The sequence below is a fragment of the Pseudonaja textilis genome, chromosome 1 (genome assembly GCF_049901715.1).
Source record: "Pseudonaja textilis isolate UNSWEBS1 chromosome 1, rPseTex1.2, whole genome shotgun sequence".
NCBI classification, from domain to species: domain Eukaryota; kingdom Metazoa; phylum Chordata; class Lepidosauria; order Squamata; family Elapidae; genus Pseudonaja; species Pseudonaja textilis.
This window is the reverse complement of record NC_141990.1, coordinates 44,216,387-44,238,015: the sequence shown is the minus strand read 5'-3', so window position 1 is coordinate 44,238,015 and position 21,629 is coordinate 44,216,387. Positions and strand designations below refer to the sequence as shown.

Genomic DNA, 21,629 nt, shown 5'->3' with positions numbered 1-21,629 from the left:
AAACAACAAAATTAAAATAAGCAATATAATCACATATATAAATACTGTTTTTAAATAGCTTGGTCTGTGTCTGAAAGTTAATTAGTATAACAACATATTTATTTAAATTATCTTGAATGTGAGCCTCATTCTTTTAGAATGTTTGGCAGGTCAAACATAATTTTCAACATGTTATTAAGCCTGGCAGTCTCTCTGTGTTATTCCATATTCTGTTAAATAATTTTTCCTGGATATTTTGAAACTTGTGATCAAAAGGGCACAGGAAATGAACATATAATGCTCTATTTGTTTTTCTTAACTAAACGTGTGACTCATGGAAAGATTACGCTTACTATTTATGAGTATCTTTATTTTAGCATTGAGATAGATCATATCAAAGTGCATTAAATATTATGTTCCTACCTGTCTAAATTATCTAAAGAATATGTGCTGTATGTGTCTCTTTTGAAAAGAAACTGGCGGGATAAAATTTGGTTGTTCAAGATGATAAAACCCTGCTGTAACTTGCATCTTAAATGTATTTTATTGCATTGCATGTGTGAAAATATTGGTTATTGGTTTTACTAATAACCAAAGCACTTCTTAGTACAGTGTGAAACTTTGGTTTGAAGGTGATTCAAATTTTTAAATCAATTTTATGTATAAAGTCAATACCTTTAAATTGATTAAAAGATTTGATAGACACAAATGTTTTTGTTTAATTTGCTCTTGATTTAGAATGTGGCTGATTAGCACATTATAGTGCTTTTCACTATAAATGAGGTATTATATGATAGATATGGTATGCTCATTTCTCAATGTTCTCTTAGCAACTCTTAAATGACCACATATTCTAAAATATATAATTTCTACCACAAAATGTGTGTTTAGAGATAAGGAAAAGATGTATTGTAAAAGCTTATTCATTCATCACTTTATTATTTTAATAAATAACTCAAGACAGCTAGCACACCTAATACTCCTTTCTCGTATTTTCCACACAACATACTTCTCCAGCTCCTTCATCACCTATGTTGCATTTCTATTTGTTATTCAACAGTGCTTCTTTCTATTTTCTCTTGCAGCACCATAGTGGATAAGAAAGTAGGGCTTTTCATTGGTTTAGTTTTCTGATATGATCTAGTTCTAGTCAGAAATTTAGATGAGCTATATTTTCTGACTTTCTGAAGTTGGATGCCAATAAAATATATTGTTACTTTACACTGAGTATCAAGATGGATAAACATTTCATTTGTTCTTCTTTAATACTGAAGTTTTGATTGGAACTGTTATCTACATATATAGACACTATGAATTTCATTTATGTTCCTTCCACTCTAATAATTCTTGTTTGGCTATAACACACATTGTATTTCAAATACGGAACAAGCAGGTGGATTTTTAGTATCATTACTCCTTAGAATATATAGATTATTTCTTGCACTTTAATTTAAAGGATACAGAGGACTAAAATTAGATGCTTCATATTTGACATACCACATCTATTTGGTTTAAATAGTTACTAAAAAATGTCAAAAGAATGCTTTCTTAGGCACTCCTTAACTTTCATGAATGTTGCTACTCCCTGATTTTTGTAGACAACTACTCCTACATGATCCATAATCCTGTTTGACCTTACTAGAAATTTAAATCACAAAATGGCTCTCGAAATATATAGTTGATATTGTAAGTTGATATTTTAACTTGATAATGATTTACTTTAAAAAAAATCCAGATTGAGAAATGATAAATTGTCCAACCTATAACTTTTATTTTGCAAATAACTTTCAGATGAAGGCCAATAGGGGGAATTTATTGCTTGTATAAGTAATAGGATAATTTTCATAAGTGACAGCTGATTTTCTCATGGTTCCCATCTTTTGCTAAAGATCGGGGAATATAAGTATTTAGGATTAAAACTGGTCAAAGAAGATTTCTTGCCTCAAATGGGTGAATGAATTAGTCCTTAATTTCTTGGAATAATTATTATTTCCACAGGACCTAAAAGAACTTTCTGCTTACTTCATCTACTGTTTCTTTATTTTTAAAGTGTAGTTTACTATATTAATTTAACAATTTGGAATTGTATGAGCTTTTCTAGTGCATCCAACTAAATTGGCAGCTATTCAGCTATGTCCTGGGAAAATGGGAACTCGGAGGCTGATTTGATTGAAGAAACATTTTCAGAAGCATTAGGAACAGAAATATAATTGACCTTGAAGGTTGATTTTTTTTTAGTTAGTGCATGCATAGGATTATAAAAATACTGATTATTTATGTGATTATCAAAAAACTAGAATAGCTGGATTTCTGCAAATTTAAGTGCCATGTCATTTTCTTTCTGCATGCTATCTGACTCAATTGAGGTTGCAGATACTAAGGTAGGGTTTCTTGTTGTGATGAACTAATATCGATTCATGTGCTCTTTGATATATGGTGATGAAATAAATTAAAACATAATTAAAAAAACATACATAGAAGTCAAGTCCTGGAAAAGATCTTAAGGCAATAAGATTGGATATGTACGGAAGAGAGCTGTAACTGCTTCATGAATTTCTTTAATAAACAATATATCTTTTTCAACAATAAACACTCATTGATACTTCAGTTTAATTAACTTATATTCTTAAAACTTTAACTTAATTTTATCTTCCATGTTAATTCATATGTATAATATAATGACTTACTGTATCTTGTTTAGACTTGATGATATGTTTTATGCAAATAAGAACCTTTGTAGTTTCCACACCTTAAATTAATGTGTCTGCTTCAGGCTGTGAATACACACCTTTCAGTTTGTAAAAGCTTTTTGCTTTTGCTATTGTTTATGGTGAAACTTTTGAGAATAGATTTTTTAGTTGCCTGTAATTTTATGGTTACTTTTAGTACCAGGAATACTTTTAAAGTTTTTGAATTTACAGATATATCTGAAGTGTAAATTATTTCAGAAAGACTGGGAAGCTTAATGATAGAACTTTTCAGTTGAAATCTTGATATGAGTATGCAGCAAAGAAGCTGAAAATGAAGTTGAGCTTAATTATTTCTTTTGTCTTTAGTGGTGATTAGTTTCTTGGAAAATTTTGAAATGAGATTTATGTGATGATTGTGTTTTATTTTATCTGAAGGAACTGCATAGATATGTAAAGATTAACTAATAATGGAAGTTGATTCAGTCTTTTTTCTGTTGCATATGAACAATATTTCCTGCTGCTTTCTTTCCTGAAAACATGGATTGAACTGTTTCAAATGCTAGTACAATCTTAATTCCCATCTTTTTGATCTTTTCTTCTCTCAGCCTTCAAACATTCTCCAAATGTTTGTTTCGAGCTTTTAATTCTTTTACATTTAACATATTTGATTTTTTTTAAAAAACAAATGGCTAGAGTTGCTTGAGAAAAAAAACAGCAGTTTGGAAGTTGATACAGGTTTGGCTGGAGAATAGGAATTTATTTTGGTTTAATGGGCTGGAGACAAAATATTTCATACAGTTAAAAAGTAAATAAACAAATAGTGGACTCACATTTCACTTATGTATATTTTTATTAGTTTTGTATAAGCAGTTTAAATTGATTCATAGCACGTTTTCATATTTTAGTTGTTATTTAGAAAAAATATCAATAAAAATCTAGTATTAAAGGACAAAAAACAAAGAGTACAACATGGCAAAATATTTCAATAAATGTTAGGAAGATCCTAATTATCTTAATGTTGCTTTTTTGTACAATTAGTAATTGGAAAATCAATTAGTTGCTCATCCTTTATTATTTGAAAAATGAATCTGCTAATTACTTAGGGCTCTGTTGACATTAGCCACAGGCATATGTGCAGGATTGTTACATTTAAGCAGCCTATCCTTGCACTTATCAGTCTTATGTTAATTTGTTAAAAAATCATTTAAGAGGTAAATTTGAAATAATGAGATTATAAAAATGGTTAAAATAGTGACATTAATTTTAATTTTTGCTTGAAGTTTTTCTCTTTCCCATACCTGGACTTTTTAATTTATTTTTTAGTCTATAGATAGGTTATCTGAAAACATATTTCATACAAGACTGTTAGGCTCAGTAATGCTTTCATTGTTTCATTTTTAAGAAAATAAAAGAGGGAGTTCAGACTAGATAATGGAGGAGCGGGTACCTGGCTAGAATAGAATAAAACTTGGGTGATGATACATTAGTATTATATTTATTGCATTTATAACCATTTCCATCAATAGATCAAGGCTTCTAATGAAAAATAATATAATTAAAATACAATTAAAAAGAACAAAAGCACCCACATGCTCCTGTCTTTCAACTTAAACCCTGCTTATATGCGAGAAGTCTGCATAAATAAAACTATTTTTGCCTGCTGACAATAGGAAAGAAGAACAGTCTGACCTCTGTTGATCACACCAAAAGTCTCTCTTAATTGTGGTAACTGGAGAATGGTGTTTCTTAATGCCTCAATTACCTTATAAGGCAAGATTATTTTTTTAAGGTAGCTTGGATTCAAATCATAGGGGGCTTTATTAGTAGCAGTTTGAATTATGCCTGGAATCTGATCAGCAATAAGTTTGTTTCTTAAAAATATATCACATTCTTTCCATCACCAATATCATTCCACAGTTTAGCCACAATTGACAACTGAGCCAAGGACAAGGAGAATTTGCAGACAAGGGGAACTTGCAGCAAGCACAATATGTTTAAGCCTTTAAAGAAATTACAACCTATATAACACTGATTGAATCCCTATTCCTTGATTTATTTTTTGAACCTTCAGTTTTTATATATACTGTATTTTGGATTAAATTCTATTTTTATCCCAGAGTTTCTCACTTGGCAATTTTAAGATGTATGGATCAATTCCCAGAACTCCCAGCCAGGGTAAGAAACATCTTAAAGCTACCAAGGTTGAGAAACATTGTTTTATCCCAAGGGTCCTCAAACTATACAGCCCACTGAAGCCATTAATCCAACCCACACAGGACCATGAAGTTGCCCCACTAATCCGCCGGCTCCCACCCTTCGGCCGAGTGCAGGACTTGCCTTTGTGAGCCTGGAACTGGAAGGTAGGGCCAACAATTTTGGACTGCAGAGAGGTTCTGGAGGCAGGGGAGGTAAAAAAAGGGGCATGCAGACACCCTGGGAGGCCAAAAAAATGGGCTGTTTTGACCCATTTTTGGACTGCAGAGATATTCTCCTATACTCTGCTTTGAGAGTCCAGGATGAGTTAGACTCCTCCCTATTACATCATAAAGCTGAGTCTGCCATATAAAAGTCCAGCCTCTAGCCAGGTCTCCCAGCTTTGACTCAGCTCCTAGTCAAAACGAGCTTCGTGTCTCGGAAGCAGAATTAAGGATCGTAGCTAGAGATTCGCTGGAAAAGGTTGCAGGTTTGATCTCAAGCCTCTGATACACAGCTGCTCCGAGGCTAAAAGTTTCGCTTCTGGGTTTCTCTCTTTGCTCGGGGCTCTTAGAGCTTATAGAGCGACAAAGGCCCTCCAACAATTTCTCCTCATGCAGGCAGCCATTTTAGTACCTCAGCACAAAGCATGAGGCCGCCAGCCATTTTAATTGAAGTGTCGGTTTGTCTTATCCCGTGGCAACATTTCTGAGAGAACTATCCCAGTGAGATCAGGGGACATATATTGAGGGTTACTTCCAGCATCTCATATGTACCCCGGTTTAATCATGGAAGCCTCCAAGCAGACAGAAGCTTCTGGATTAGAGGCACATACACCCTAGGCCCAGGAAAAAAAAAGTAAGAGGCAGCTTGGCCAGTCAGCTCAAAGGGAAGCAGTGGCAAAAATCAGGGCCAAAGCCTTTGCTCTGAAGAAAGTTTTCCAAGCTGAACTAAAGGCTGAAAAAGGAGGCATGCTGCACTCGAGAGGCAGTTTGCTAAAACTCTGGACCAAATGAGGGGATGTTTGCAACAGGCTTCCCTTCCAGTGGAAGCACAGGTTGGCCAAATTGTGGGGCCCAGGGAAGAGGGAGTCCACTCTTCTTCCTTCTCCTATACCCAAACCTGGTCTCCTATGGTAACAGAGAAGGAAGGGGTCCCCAAGACCTTAGCAAATCAGGACCCCATTTTCTTCAGGCCCCTACAATTCCACCTCCCAACCAAACCATTTAGGGTGGCATTAGACATAGGCCCGAAGCTACCTTCACCCCCACTGCTGCTGGCCTACGTCCTGGAGAAGCCCACTCAGGCAATGGTTCCTCTGACATTTCCCTAGTAGTCTCTTCTGCCATTCAATGAGGATTAGCATAGGGTTTCCAACAGCTCTTTCACCCTCTGGGGGTTGAACAAGATTGGTTCCCCAATCCCTCTTTAGGGGCCCCTCCTAAACACAGGGAATACCCTAGACCACAGGAGGTTGGTAGGCCTTCTACTTAATCTGATTGGGGGGATTATGGGGAAAGGAATTACTCCCCTTAGAGCGTAGCTACTCCTCTAGGTCAGAAGAGAAAGTGGGTGAGATCAGAGATCCATATATGTCTGAAGCAGAAAGTTTCCTCCAGGACCAGCCCCCCCAATGGAGGTCTTTAAGCCAGCCTTATTTAAACCCCTATTACAGAAGGCCTTGGTCACTGCCCAATTGACCCTGGAGGAGGTGGCACCCGAACCCCAGAGGGATCCTTCAACCCAAGGGGATACTCCTTTCTCTAAACCTGTGGTCCACACAGAGGTTCTTCTTTCTCCTCTGTTATTTTTGGACCTTGTTAAAGAACAGTGTGCCACCTCTGATGCTGGGCCTAGACCTTCATCACACAATCGGCATTTCTACAATGTAGGACCAGCCTTGGCCTCTACCCTTGTGGTCCCTTCGGCGCATATTCCAGTAGTGGCCTTCTTCTCCTCTGGCACCCCCACTGAACCAGAGGACATGCTCAAGTCTGAGGACAAAAGATCAGAGTAAACACTCAAATGTAACCATCAGGCCTCAGCTTGGGCTGTCCGAGCATCAACAGCAGTGTCATTTTTTTTACCAGAGCCTCAGTCTGCTGGCTGCATCAGTTATAGGAGTGCCTTCCTCCATCTGATTTTAGATCTCATCAAGATCTAAACAAAATTATTGCAGCGGCTGAATTTACAGTGGATGCCACTCTGAATTCAGCAAAATTCACCTCCAGAGCCATGGCCTCTTGATCACAGCTAGACAACTACTTTAGCTCCAGAACTGGCAATCCGAATCATGCCATAAGTGGAAGCTGGCATTGGATCCTTATATGGATGAGAAACTCTTCAGTGAGGCTCTGGATCCATATTTGATCGAGACCAGGGATAAGAGGAAGTCCTCGACAGGTAAGAGGGTGGATTACTGCCCAACCCCTTACTTCCATCCCTCATCTTTCTGGGCCGAACCTTCCCCTTGCCTCTGCTGTCATCAGTGGGCCTTCCCTCAATGCCAGGAGCAGCACCCTGTGGTGAATAACCGACAACAGCACCAATGTAAGGGTTGATGGCACTTTTGAGGAGGAGGGGCCATGCCTTCCGAAGCTCCAAGTAAACGCCTGTTCCACCCTCCCATCGGAGGTCGTCTGGCCTTCTTTATCACCAGATGGGAGGAGTCTACATCGGATGCCTGGGTCCTCAATACAATCAGATTGAGTCTGCAACTAGAATTCCTTTCACCTCCTCCAGAGCATTTTATGACTTGCCCCGTATCACAGGATGGTGCCAAAAGGGCCCTAATGGAATCAGCCATCCAGCATCTTGTTGATATTAGGGCCATTCAACCAGTTCCTGTGTACCAACAAGGGCGAGGGTTTTATTCCAGGCTTTTTGAGGTTCCAAAGACCTCTAGGGGGTGACGTGCCATCCTAGACCTGAAGTTTTTAAACAGGTTCATCCCATACAGGCGTTTCAAAATGCAGACCTTGCATTCCATCCTAGAGAGCGTTTGGGGTGGGGGGAACCTCCTCTCTTCCATAAACCTTATGGAGGCCTACTTCCACATTCCTATTTGGCATCATCACTGCCAGTTTCTTTGTTTTTCCTATCAGTACAGGCATTTCCAGTACCAGGCCCTTCCTTTTGGCTGTCATCAACTCCCAGAGTTTTCACCAAAGTATTGGCGGCGTTGGTGGCTACCCTTCAGGCGGTTCCTGTCAGACTTCAGTGTTACCTGGATGACATCTTAATCCAGTCCACATCACACCAATCTGCCCTACTATCTCCTTTTGGCTCATAGACTGCTGGGAAAGATGGTCTCTTGCATTGGTATCGTCCCGTGAGCAAGACTGCACTCAGTGACTCTTCAGTGGTTCCTGCTCCCCCTTTCAATGAGCAGGCACCAGCAACTCTTACTCCAGGGTGCAGAACCTCCCATGTTCTGCACTTGTTCTGCTGGTGGCAGTCTCCGGTGCTTTGGAGGGGGCATCTGTTCAAAGAGCTGGACAGATTGCTGATCACAACAGATTCCAGCCCCTGGGGCTGGGGAGCCGTGCTGGAAGGCGAAATGGCCCAGGGACATTGATCATTGGCAGAGGGGTCTTGTCCGATAAACTGGTTGGAACTCAGGGCTATATTTCTATCCCTCAAACACTTCCGTTCAAGGGTGACGGGGCCATGTACTGGTGATGACGGACAATGTGGCCACAAAGGCACATGTCAACAGACGGGGGAACAAAGTCCAGGGCCTTGATGAGGGAAGCTGAATGCCTAGGGCATTGGGCGGAGAGGAACCTTCTGTCCATCAGGGTGGATCACATATCTGGGGTTGACAACTCTCAGGCCGACTGGCTGAGTTGGAGTGTGGTCGACCATGCGAAGTGGAGCCTCCACCCCTCTCTTTCAGGGAACTATCCATCAGGTTCAGCACTCCCTCCGTAGACCTGTTTGCATCTCCCCTGAATGCTCAGGTAAGCAGATACTTCATCAGATTCTACACTCAGAGAGTGGAGGGGACCAACACGCTTCAGAGCAGATGGCCCCCAGGTCTCCTCTACGCTTCCCCCCCTTCTGATCATTCCAGCAGTCATTCAGAAGATGTTGGAGGAGAAGGTGGAGATGATTCTTCTGGCACCTCATCGGCCCAGGAGACCCTGGTTTGTGCATCTGGTGAACCTATCGGTTGGCCACCATTGGAGAATCCCAGAACACAAGGTCTCGCCTCTCTAGGGACCCCTGGTTCATCTGGAGCCACAATGGTTCCACCTAACCGTGTGGTGCTTGAGTGGCAACACCTGAGAGATTTGAACATTCTGGATCAAGTCATCCTCACTATTCAGGCCTCACATAAACCTTCTATGACACGCATTTACAATGCTACATGGAAGGTTTCCTGTCAGTGGTGCCAGAAGGTGGACCGGGTTCCCACCATAGCATCTGTAGCTGATGTTCTAATGTTCTTTCAGGATGGGTTGGATAAGGGGTTTTCACCCAATATTCTCTGCTTCCAGGTTGCACCCCTATCAACCATTATCCACTGGGATCATTTTTCATCCCTGTCACATCACCCCTCTGTGCGCAGGTTCTTGATAGGAGCTGCTAATATCTGCCCACCGGTGATCCACAGATACCCCTCATGCTGCAGGCATTAAGGAAATCGCCTTTTGAACCCTTCAGATGTTTCACTTCAGTTCCTAATTTATAAGGTAGTTTTTTTTAGTTGCCATTACTTTGGCTAGGAGGGTACCTGAGCTTGCATCTCTATCAATCAGGGAGGATCTCTGTTCCGTCCATGACAACAGGGTGGTCCTTCATTTGGACCCCACCCTTGTCCCTAAAGTTAATACTGGTTTCATAGGGCCCAAGAAATCATGCTACCAGATTTTTGCCCTAATCCTACCCATCATTACAAATGGCATAAGCTAGATGTTAAGAGAGTTTTAGGTATTTACATCAAATGTATGTCCACATTCCAGAAAACCGAGGCCTTATTTGTTTCTTTCTCCCATAATTCAATGGGTTGCAAGGTCTCCCCTCCCACCTTAAGCAGGTGGATTAGATCCTGTATTGCCAAAACCTACATCTCTTTGTCCATTTTGGTGCCAGCTAGACTCACGACACATTCCACTAGGAGAGCTGCTACTTTGGCCTCTTGGGCTAGTCAAGCTTTGCTGGAGGAAATATGTAGAGCAGCTACCTGGGCATCTCTGTCTCCCTTCATTAGACATTACCAAATTGATTCCTTCACTTTGGCGGATACGGCCTTTGGAAGAAGGGTGCTTCAAAGAGTTGTCCTTCAGACGAAATAAACACCCGGACATGGGCCCTCCCGTGGACATGTTGGCTTTGGTATGTCCCATCCTGGACTCTCGAAGCAGTGTATAGGAGAATGGGCATTGGTATAATTACCAGAGAATGCCCTTTCTATCTATGCTGCAAGAGAGTCCAATCCCACCCTTATTATGTCCGGTACTGTTGGGCACAGGGTTTTTTTCTAACAATGTTGTTCCTTGCTTCCCCCTTGCAGACTTAGAGTCTGTCAAGTATCTTCACCAAAGCTGAGGGACCTGGCTAGAGGCTGGCCTTTTATATGGCAGACTCAGCTTTATGATGTAATAGGGAGGAGTCTAACCCATTCTGGACTCTCTTGCAGCGTAGATAGGAAGGGTGTTCTCAAATAATTATGCCAACACCCATTTTGGAGGCAGGGAAGGTGCAAAATGGTGCATGCAGGTATTCTAGGAGGCAAAAAACCAGGTCATTTTAGTTTGGTTTTGGTTTGCAGAGACATTCTGGAGCTGGGGAAAATGAAAAATGTAGCATGAAGAGAGAGAGACAGAGAGAGACAGACAGACAAGAGAGAGGGAGCAAGAGGGAGAGGGAGAGGGAGAGAGAGAAGGAGAAGCTTGTTGATTGTAAGCACCCTGGAACTGAGAAGAATTGCTTCAAAGCAGAGTTTCCTGAAGTGGACCACTAGACTTCTAAACAACTAAAAAATGATCTAGTAAAAAAAAAGTTAACCAAAAGAGCAACATGCAAACAAATTAAATAAAACACCCCTAGGAACAAAACAATTTGTGTGTATTGTTTAATGGACTGTTAAATTGGCCACACCCACCCACTCACATGACCACCTGGCCATGCCCACCCAGCCTGTCCAGTCCCCAACAGCCTGAGGGACCGTAAATTGGCCCCCTGTTTAAAAAGTTTGAGGAGCCCTGCTTTATCCAGTTAATGTGTGATTTAAGGCATTGATTTAAGACTTGAACAGGGTCCTTGGTTTTAGTGCAGTATCATTAAACATCTAACAGTCCTTTATTTATTTTATCAATTGTAGGTCCTCTTCAGACTATTATACTGAAAGCCAGATGTACAGTAAATATCATCAACCCTATTTTAGGTTATTATAGGAGAGAGTCTGGAATCAATCAACATTGTGTTGCATACCAATCCCTTATATTTTTTTAACAGAGTTCTCTTGTCTTCTTCCTGCCATCAGAAGATAATCTTTCCCAAATGAGTGATTAAATATGTACAGCAGAAAAACCTTTGTTCAGGTAAAACATGATATTATTTCCTTTTCCTCTTTCTATATGTCAGAGGGGATGTCTTTCTTTCTATTCCTTCTCCCTCTTCCATGACCATTTTTGGACTGATTCTGTAGACAGCAGGTTCTCTTGCACTGCAAAAGTTCTACTTTATAGGAACTAGGAAATTGACACGCTAGTGAGTTTTGGGAAATACTGATTCAAATAATCAGATGCCTAAATGCTAAAAGAAGGGGTATTAAAAAGAATAAAGTAAACAAGCAAAATCAAATAATTCATATTCTAAAGGATGATTTTTTTGTTCTTTGTTTAAAAAATATTAAATTATACTTTAAAAATACAACAGAATTCAGTCAAACTACAGAAATTTATTAAACATGAAACTTCTAAAAAACCAATACATTTATCAAAGATACATGAATCAGAAACAACTAATACTGTAGATGTTGTTGATTTAGTTATGGGTGAGGGATTATATCAGGAGTCCCCTATCCCCAGGACGGACCATTGGGTACTGGGCTGCACTAGTGGCAGGCGAGGGGGCGAAGCTTCATTTGCACAGGCATGGGATTAGGGTTGCATGTGTGGGACCATCCCCTCCCCTCCCCCTCCACTGCTGTCACTGCCAGTCCTTGGAATTAGGAAGATTGGAGACCACTGGATTATATAGAAAGCTACTATTTTCTCATTAGACATCATCCATAATATTTCCTTGGAATATAAAAAATAATACCCCAGGGAAACAAAATAATTTATATATATATCAAGTAAATTCTATTAGAGAATTAGAGACCCAATAATTTTTTGTCATAAATTCCAAACCAAATAGAAGGAAAACAAAGCACAGTATGACTTATAGTTTGAAAGAAGAAAAGTAATTTGCAGAACAGGCCTAAAAAGCAACAGAGAAAAAGACCATGAGAGTCTGAGTTACTAATAAGTTACCATTAAGATGAGGGGGGGGGGGGGAATCAGAAAAAGGTTTATAAAAAAGATAAATCAAAAATGACTATTAAGGTATTATGTTTAAAAATAGAAGAGAAAATAAGATAATTAGTGATCTATTTATGAAGAATTATTGGGATGTGCTGAATGATTATATCTGTTAATGTAACAGATATGTTTAAAGAATCTGATGAGAAGTGAGGGATAGTTGAAAAACTTTAATAGATTATTTATATTTTGCTAAGAAAGGAAATGCTTGTCAGTAAAATGCATGGCCATTTACAACGTTGTAGTGATTTGCCTCAGACAAAATAAGCACAAATACAACTTGCAAAGGGAATACAGGGAATTCTCACTTAAATGGTGAGGTGATTGTGACCAGATGGCGATTAGAATTTCCATCACTTTTCTAAAGTAATGCAGTCAATAAAGCACAAAAGATGACTATGCCGCTTAGCATGCACTTAACAGTTGGTGGTGTTAAGCAAATCTCACACCATCATTAGTGTGATGATACTTGGTCACCATTTGTCACCTCCTGCCAGTTTCCCCATAGACTGCTTATTGGAAGCTGACAGTGAAAGCTACAAATGGAGATAATGTGACCAAGTAAGTGCGGGCTGGTTGTTGAGTACCCAGATCACAATAATATGACTATGGGAATGCTGTGGTCATTTTTATGTATGAGGACCCAACATAAATAGCACTCATTCAGCACCATCATAAATTTGAATGGGTGTTATTAAGTGAAGATATGATGATCTTTTATATGTACATGTAATCCTACATGTAACATTGAAATTTAAAAGGAGATTTGGCAGGGAAGTCTTCATTTTATTTGTAATTCTACAGTATGTTGTATCCCTTTGGATGCACAAAGTAATTTTTAAAAAATGAGATACAAAGATAAGCACTACTACTAAAACACTATTTTGAAGTAGTAAAACAACAAAAAACTGAAAGCTAAAGGACTAATTAATTTTTTATTTTTAAAAAATTAAGTGTCATAACATGAATGCATAAGGCAATCTTAGCTCTAAAGAAATACATGCCACAACTTGGAAATAAAAGGCCTTTTGCAAATGAGTATTGTATCCTTTCTGCAGCTACTGCAGAAATAGTTTTTCCTCTTCAATGCATTTCTCAATTTTTCCCCCTGTAAATTGCTATTAATATACTTATAGAGATAGACTAGATTTCTTTTTCAGGCAGCATGTGGGAAAGTTTGTCAAATGTAAGGTGAAGCTATTCTGCTTTGTCTGGATTTTTTAAAATTAGAAATAGTTTCGCTTTTCCTGCTTTCTGAAATAAAATACGGTTTTCAAAACTCATCTTATCTTTGCCTTCCTACACTGTATGGGTAAAGCAGGCTTCAGGTTTTGCTTGTTTTTATTTAATGTTTATTTCTTTCCCACTTTTCTTCTGGTGCTCAAAGTGGTACGTAGCACTTTGTTCAGCTAATCCATTTTTTTTCTCACAACACCTACCCTGCAGAGTAGGATATGTTGAGAAAGAGAATAATTTGACTAAAGATACCCAGTGAGCTTTCACAACTGAGAGAGGACTTGAGGGTTGATCTACTCAGTCTTAATTTATACCTTAATTGCTGTGCCTAAACTTTGGGGGGGGGGCAATGAAGGGGAAAGATCTATACTAAATAGTACTATACTAAATAGTATTAGGATATGGATAGGATTTGCTCCCAAATCAGGCAGAAAATTAATTATTCCTTATTACCACTTTCACCTTAGAACCATAATATCCCTTTTCCTATCATATTTCCTTGAACTGTGAACAAGTGGACTAGGTTTAGTTTAGAAAACAGCTCTGTCCTTTGGAAGTTTGGCAGTATTATCAGTTGGAATAGAAAGGAGAAGCAGAAGGTTTGTGACAGTTTTGGATATGTTCTTTTGAACAGCATCCCGTGGATTCAGTTTGTTTATATTTGGCCTTGAATTACTAATTTGTTCTTTGTTTTCTGCCTTGCTTTCCTTGACAGCTTACCCTCAAACCCTACAGTACTGATAGGACAGAGCCAGGATTCAACACTATCTGACTGTTACTATACATCATGCAGGACTTTTCTTCAAATATTCTTTTCACCTATTCTTTGTTAATTCTGCTTGTGCTAATTTGTTTTCTGTGTTCTATTTGTATGATAAATATTGTTATGACTTGATAATCTTACTGTGATTTTATGCACGAGCTTGCTAAACTCTTGGTAGTTGAAGCATATTATATTAAATTACTGTGAATATACCCTAAAATCCTTGATTATATATATAATATAAAAGAATAAAAGCCAACCATTTAAAAAAGCCTACTTGAAGCTCACTGAATAGTACCTGAAGCTGGCTGGGGTAGAAAAGAGGAAGTTTTTCCTACATATACAGTTGATTTATAGAACTATCTGCTATTGGGTATGGGAAGGACATTCACGTACTTAGATAATCTTATAAATTCTATTTTCTGGAGACACACTGGTTTGTCTTTTTCTGTGTATGTTGCTTTGATGCCAGGTATTCATCTCATACTTATTTACTGGTGTCTGAGTTAGTCCTCTCTGAGGCTAATTCAGCTAAATTAATTTTTATTAAGAGAGAGAAAAGCAACTAGATAACTAAATTAAACTATTTTAAGTTCATGGATTTTAATTTTGTCTCCCTGCAAACTGATATTCCTTGGCAGAATTGCTTGCATATATAATAATTTAGTTTTGATATATACCGATATTGAAAATATCTATGACAATTATATTTCTTCCTTTTTTATGTTTTTAGATATTTGCCTTTCCAACATTTGTGATTAGCTTTAAAACAGGCTTTGTCAGTTTTATGTATTTTTCAGATTAAAGGTACAATCAACAATCAGATTCTTGTTTAGTTAATATCCTAGTGCCAGGTACTCATCAGCCCAGTGCTTATAATCTTTGTCATTGATTGCTTATTCTGCTTAGCAAAGATAACTTTGGACACAGTGTGCTGTGCTAAAATAAGATTACAATTGGGTTGCATTTTTTTGGCATCATCAACATCATATTTATTGGTGAGATGGCTATCAGCTTGTTGGCTTTCTTTTCCTCCATTGATGTGTTAATGGTATCAGGAGTATTTGGAGATTAGTTTTAGTTGAAGTTTAACAAAGATTTTTTTTTCAGAGGAAAGAATAAAGGAAATTATACTATAAATAATGTTGCAAAATTGCTTCCTTTTTTCCTAACATAACATCTTACACCATTAGTTCATCCAATTTTTGGAAATATATGATTATTAACAATTATACTAGGCACATAAACGAATGAACTTCCACTTTTTTTCCCCCAAAGACGCATGTGTATATTTGCATGTATTTATTTAATACATTGGTGCAATAAAATTAGCATATATACTAGATTGGCAAAACAAAATTATTAGATAAATATCATGTGAAATATGCAGGGCTATGTGTCAAGCATGACTTTTTAAAATTATCATTACTATACTTGTTTGATCAGTGTCTCAATATGTTTCCTCAGTATTACTCCCAAATCAAGAAAAATAATATTTATGCATTTATTTAATTTCTATTTTGACTACTTTGTACAACTCAACAAAATATATGTAGATTATTTTTGTCCATGCAACAGTTATATAATTTAAATACAATTCAAATATGGTAATAGGCACAGCTTTGGCTTGTGCTTTAATAATAATGGGCTTCAATGCCAATTGTCAGAGTATCTCCTTGCTGAGAAAATGGATAGCCTGTAGGGAGAGGTACTGTATATAAATAGCTCATTTTATACCATTTATTTATAAAATTTATGTAACTGTTGATCTCAATATATGAGCTGCTCACCAACATTTAAAAATAATACAAAACAACAAAAACAATTTAACAATTTATTAATAAAAACAATATGAACCATAAAACCGTATCACAAAATTCAAAATTCACAGTCAAAATGAGAATATCAGTTATCAGAGTTAATGCAGTCACTGTATATACTGTGTTTCTCCAACAATACGGCCTCCCTCAATAGGAAGTCCCAGCATGTTTTATAGGCATGAAATCTCCCTGCAACCGGAGCCCGGCGGTGACACTCAGCTTCAGGCGCTCCAGTTGCTGCCTTCCTGGGCATCGTTTGAAGGCAAACCCCATTCTTTTAAAAACAACACCCTACTACAGGTACAATAAAGCCTCCCCTGCCCGAGAGAGCAGCCCAACCCCACGTGGAGAGGCAAATCTCCCAGGGCCGCAGTGCAGGAGCGGCCCACCATGGGAGAAGTGCCCAGCCACCATTGCTGCCGGCGCCGGGCAGAGCGTGAAGAGCTTCACATGGGCTGCCTAGCACAGCTGACAGGCGGGCCCTCCTGCCCAGCGGCAGAGCTCTGGCCAAGGCAGCGAGTGCTTCCCTGCTGGGCCCTCCGCTCACCCTGCCAGGGCCATGCCAAAGCCGGGTGGTCTGGGGAGAGCCGGGAAAGTTGAGCTGTGGGTGCACATCTGTCTGCCAAGCGAAAGAGCCGGGCGACCTGAGCTTGGCTTCCCAAGTCCCTCCAGCCTGACCCCAAAGTGGCCACTGGGAGAGACCGCCTGAGGCAGTGATAGCACCACCATCCGTGGACCGGGAGGCAAGGTGACGGACTGTGCCGCATCCTCCTCCGAGCTGAGCCCCACGGAGTGAGCGCCTCTGCCCGATGCCCATGCCGCTGCAGCGTTTGGAGCTGCTGTCGCATTTGGAGATGGCATGGGGATGGGGACGGGATGGGCGAGGGGTGGAAAGGACGGGCAGCTTCAGGCTGTCCCAAGTTCCTCCAGCCCGACCCCGAAGGGGCCACCGGGAGAGGCTTCCCGAGGCAGTGATAGCACCCACCCGTCCATGGACAGGGAGGCGAGGCGATGGCAGCGCTGCTTCCCTGGCCGGCAGGTCCAGTGGAGAGAGCCCAAAGCTGCCTGTCCTTTCCACCCTTTGCCCAGCCTGTCCCTGTCCCAACACATCTCCAAATGCACCGGCAGCTCCAAACACTGCAGCGACATGGGCATCAGGCAGAGGCGCTCACTTAGCAGGGCTCAGCTCGGTTGAGGACATGGTGCGGGCCGTTGCCTTGCTTCCCTGTCCATGGGTGGGTGGGCGCTATCACTACCTCGGGCAGCCTCTCCTGTGGGCCCCTTCGGGGTCAGGCTGGAGGGACTTGGGAAGCCAAGCTCAGGTCGGCCCAGCTCTTTTGCTTGGCAGCTGGGCGTGCACCCGCCCACCTGGTTCTGATGCGACCCTGGCAGGATGAGCGGAGGGCCCAGCGAGGATGCGCTCACTGCCTTGGCCAGAGCTCCGCTGCTGGGCAGGAGGGCCTGCCTGTCAGCTGCACTGGGTGCCCCAGGCGAAGCTCTTCACGCTCTGCCCGGTGCCAGGCAGGGATGGTGGCTGGGTGCTTCTCTCGGGGTGGGCTGATCCTGGCTGCGGCCCCGGGAGATTTGCCTCTCCATGTGGGGTTGGGCTGCCCTCTCAGGCAGGGGAGGCGTTGTTGTACTGGTAGTAGGGTGTTGTTTTTAAAAGAATGGGCTTTGCCTTCAAACAATGCCTAGGAAGGCGGCGACAGGAGCGCCTGAAGCTGAGTGTCTCCGCTGGGCTCTGGTTGTAGGGAGGAGCCCTGGCTGGGCCCACATGGCTGCACCAAATGCGTGTTTGTGCCAAACACCGAAGCATTGCTCCAAACACCACAGCAGCACGGGGAGAAGGGAAAGCAACGATGGCAGAAGGTCTCCGATACAAAGTGCTCCACCAACGCTGAGGTCAACATCCAAGCCGTTGCCACCCGCCCGCCCGAGGATGCAAGGGGGGGAAATTAAGTCACCCCCGAAAAGACGGCCTAGCCGTTTTTTCGGGGCTTAAAAAAAAATAAGACCAGGTATATGTATATGTATGTATGTATGTATATATATATATATATATGTATGTATGTATGTATATAATCCATAGTTTCATAGTGATCATGAAGTCCTGAGCTGATTCTGCATGGCATTAAAATCTTTGAGGAATTTCAACCTGGGGTTCTCCAAACCCAGCTAAGAGAAACCCTTAGACAATTTGCCAAATAAATCACTGGAGAACATTGAGAATAATATATCAGCAATGTTGCTGTCTATCCCTGGCTTAACACCAGGTATCCTCAAAGCAGATTGTCTGAAAAGACAATGAAGAGTCACTAGATGACGACAACATTTCCCTTTATACTCCATCCTAGATTATGCTACAGTAAATACCCAGGTGGGCAGAGCTAGGCGAGAAGATCTGGGTCCATTCCAACCAATTCTTGTTAATATATGGCAGATCTATAATCTATAATCAGTTCATGGATGAAGATTGGCATTTAAAAACAGCATTAGATGCCCTATTGTAGATCATCTGGGAATTCCATATATACTCCAATCTTTGGCTGTCACTGTTATTCCTTTGCATTGGGCATAGAGTATCAAACTCTTTCCTATTATTTCCATGTTGTGCCGCAATGCAATCAATTTGCAAAAGTAGGTGGACTTTTATTATTTGAATTGAATACACGGAGATGACTATCGCTCCCTAGAATTGGATAGGACTAGACAAGGGGAAACTTTTTTTATTTGACCAAGTGTAATTAGACATACAAGGAGTTTTAATCAGATTTCATCAGGTGTACACCAACTACGGTACCAGCCCAGTGGTGGGATTCAAATTTTTTTACTACCGATTCTATGGCTCGGTGGGCTTGGCAGGGGAAAGGATACTGTAAAATCTCCAGTCAGAGGTGGTATTTGCTGGTTCTCCGAACTACTCAAAATTTCCGCTACTGGTTCTCTAAAACTGGTCAGAACCTGCTAAATACCATCTCTGTACTGGCCACCTGCTGCAGTGCTGACTTTCATGTAAGTGAAAGTCATCAAGAAACTAAGAAAAGGTGGAAGACAGCCTCCAAATTAGTTTACTGTTTGTAATCTTATACCATTGGTTTCTTGGGAAACATTCTTTTTTGTTGTTCTTTGACTATTACTGCTAGACATAGACAGTATGCCCTAAAATTCTGGAGGCTTCATGAAGTGGGCAGTCAGAATGATATTTTTATTAAGAACATGGCAATATTTCTTCTTAACTAGGATTATGACTTTTCTATGTAATCACTCATTTCATGTGTTGAGAGGATAGATTGTAATCTTTTCTCCTCTTTCTGTTTCTGCTGGTCCTTCAGCCTCTCTTCCTCTCTGAAACAGCATAGCTTCCCAGTCTCCTCTAGCTATAATAAGTTTGGCAAGTTCCAGCACCTGGCAAGCCTAAGATATGCTAAATTAAGAATCTCCCTTCACTTTTTTACCAACACACACTTAAAGAGAAACTTGGAATGGATGGAGATATGTCATATTATAGACTGACATGGAATGGGAAGAATGAGTAGGGTAGAGTTATTTTGAGTAGAAACAGGGATACCGGGTAAAGTACAAATCAGAACCTCTTTCCTATTGACTTCAATTTGTTTTTCCCATTTGGCAAGAACTTTGAATTTATATACTATACTACTTGTTGTTTGCTTTGATGTAGTCTGGAAAATAAACTAATTGGCTAAGAGTTCATGCAACCTAATTAAACCATAATTGTTTATAAGCAAGTGGATGATTTCAATTATATTAAACTAAACACAGAATTTTTGCATGTAAGAGAAGATACAAAGCAATCACTCCCTAACTTTTATACATAGAATTGGGATGGAAGCATTTATGTTTTATTAATATTGATAAACGTGTAAGTGCAACAAATAACAAAGAATGCAGGATAGTTTCAGAAAAAACTGAAGATTGCAGAGCAGGCTGCAGAAAAACTTATTCATAAAAAATTGTGTTTCTATAAGATTTGTAACCACCTTTGTATATGGTAATCTAGAGTAACTTTTTACAATTACTTTATATTTCAGATGAAAATAAGGTTATGAGAGAAAATCTAAATCTTCAAAATCTGCAGTAGACTGAATCATGCTACAAAATAGCACATACTTGATTTATCTTCCAAAGCTTTAAAAAAACAAGCATTTCGGATCTTTAATAGGCTATAGGATTTCCTGTGTGTCCAGTCACACTTGGCCAATAAAGAAATCTATTTTATTCTGTATAATGTAGCTGAGAGAATACTGGCTATGAACTAGGTTTACTCCTGAGCATGGTTGTTAGACATCCCTCCACTGATTGATCAAGAGAACAGCATTAGGAATAAAATAGGACCTTGTAATCTGTACAAACCTCTGAGCTGATGTGCAGTACTGTTGAACAATTATCAAAACAAAATTAGTTTAAGTTATTGCCACCCAAGAAGGGCACACTAGTTATCGAAAGGAAAGATTCTTATACTGTGGTCCAGAGACAAATATGTATGGATTATTTCTCTCAATAAATAATTGAACAAGTATAGTGTTTGTGACTATTTAATTGGGCTCTCTTTATCTAGTTTTAGAACTTGTGTCACTTTGTAGGTCATATTCATACAGAAATACTGAACATTCAAAAGAGTTCAAAATGTTTTAAGCACCAATGTATGATTTGTGTCAATTCTTAGTTAATTATTTTCTTGCTGGATAGATTTTGTTTGAGATGACTCATTTTTCAAGGACTTCTCTTTCATTAGTTTACAACAGAAAGCTGCAAGGAAGTAAAAAATAAAATCACTGAAGATTATACATTTCTTAATCTTCCTTGAGTATAACCAACTGGTGACATCATAAAGTTAATTATTTGTTAACCGGTATGTGAAAGATGTTTTTAATTTCATAACCTGTGTTATGAAAAGAACACTGCAAACCCCACAGAGAAAGAGAAGGAATTTTACAGGCTTCTATAAGGCTATGCATCAGTTTAGTTTGTATAAAGTTCTTGTAGGTAAAGGATTCAAGACTTGCTGTGAACCCTGTAACAACTAGTATTTCTCTTTGATGAATTCCAGTTTTGTGATGCAAGCATTGTGACTATTAACTTTATTATTGCTCCTATAGTTCTTGTAACTCTTCAGTAAGAATACTATGGAATAAAAAAAATTAACCATCATTTCTTCTTTTAATTCAGTTTTTGTAGGAGAATGGCATATCATTTTTTTAAAACACAGAAATAATAAATAATTAAGATTTAAAGCACCAACACTGTTTCTTAAGCACAAAAATCAAATACATAGGTTTTCAAACCATACGGACGCAATTTGTCAAAGTTATGAATAACTAAGAAAGCCCAATAACATAATGTTGTTATTGGCTCTCAACTACAGAACATGCCATGACAAATGTTATATATTCCACAT

At 39.6% G+C, this 21,629-nt stretch overlaps 1 protein-coding gene across 2 annotated transcripts in view; it reads left to right on the top strand.

The window, feature by feature from the left end:
- Positions 1-21,629, top strand: part of EML4 (EMAP like 4) — a 136,239-nt gene that overhangs the window by 6,018 nt on the left and 108,592 nt on the right. The gene's annotated exons all lie outside the window — the stretch shown is intronic.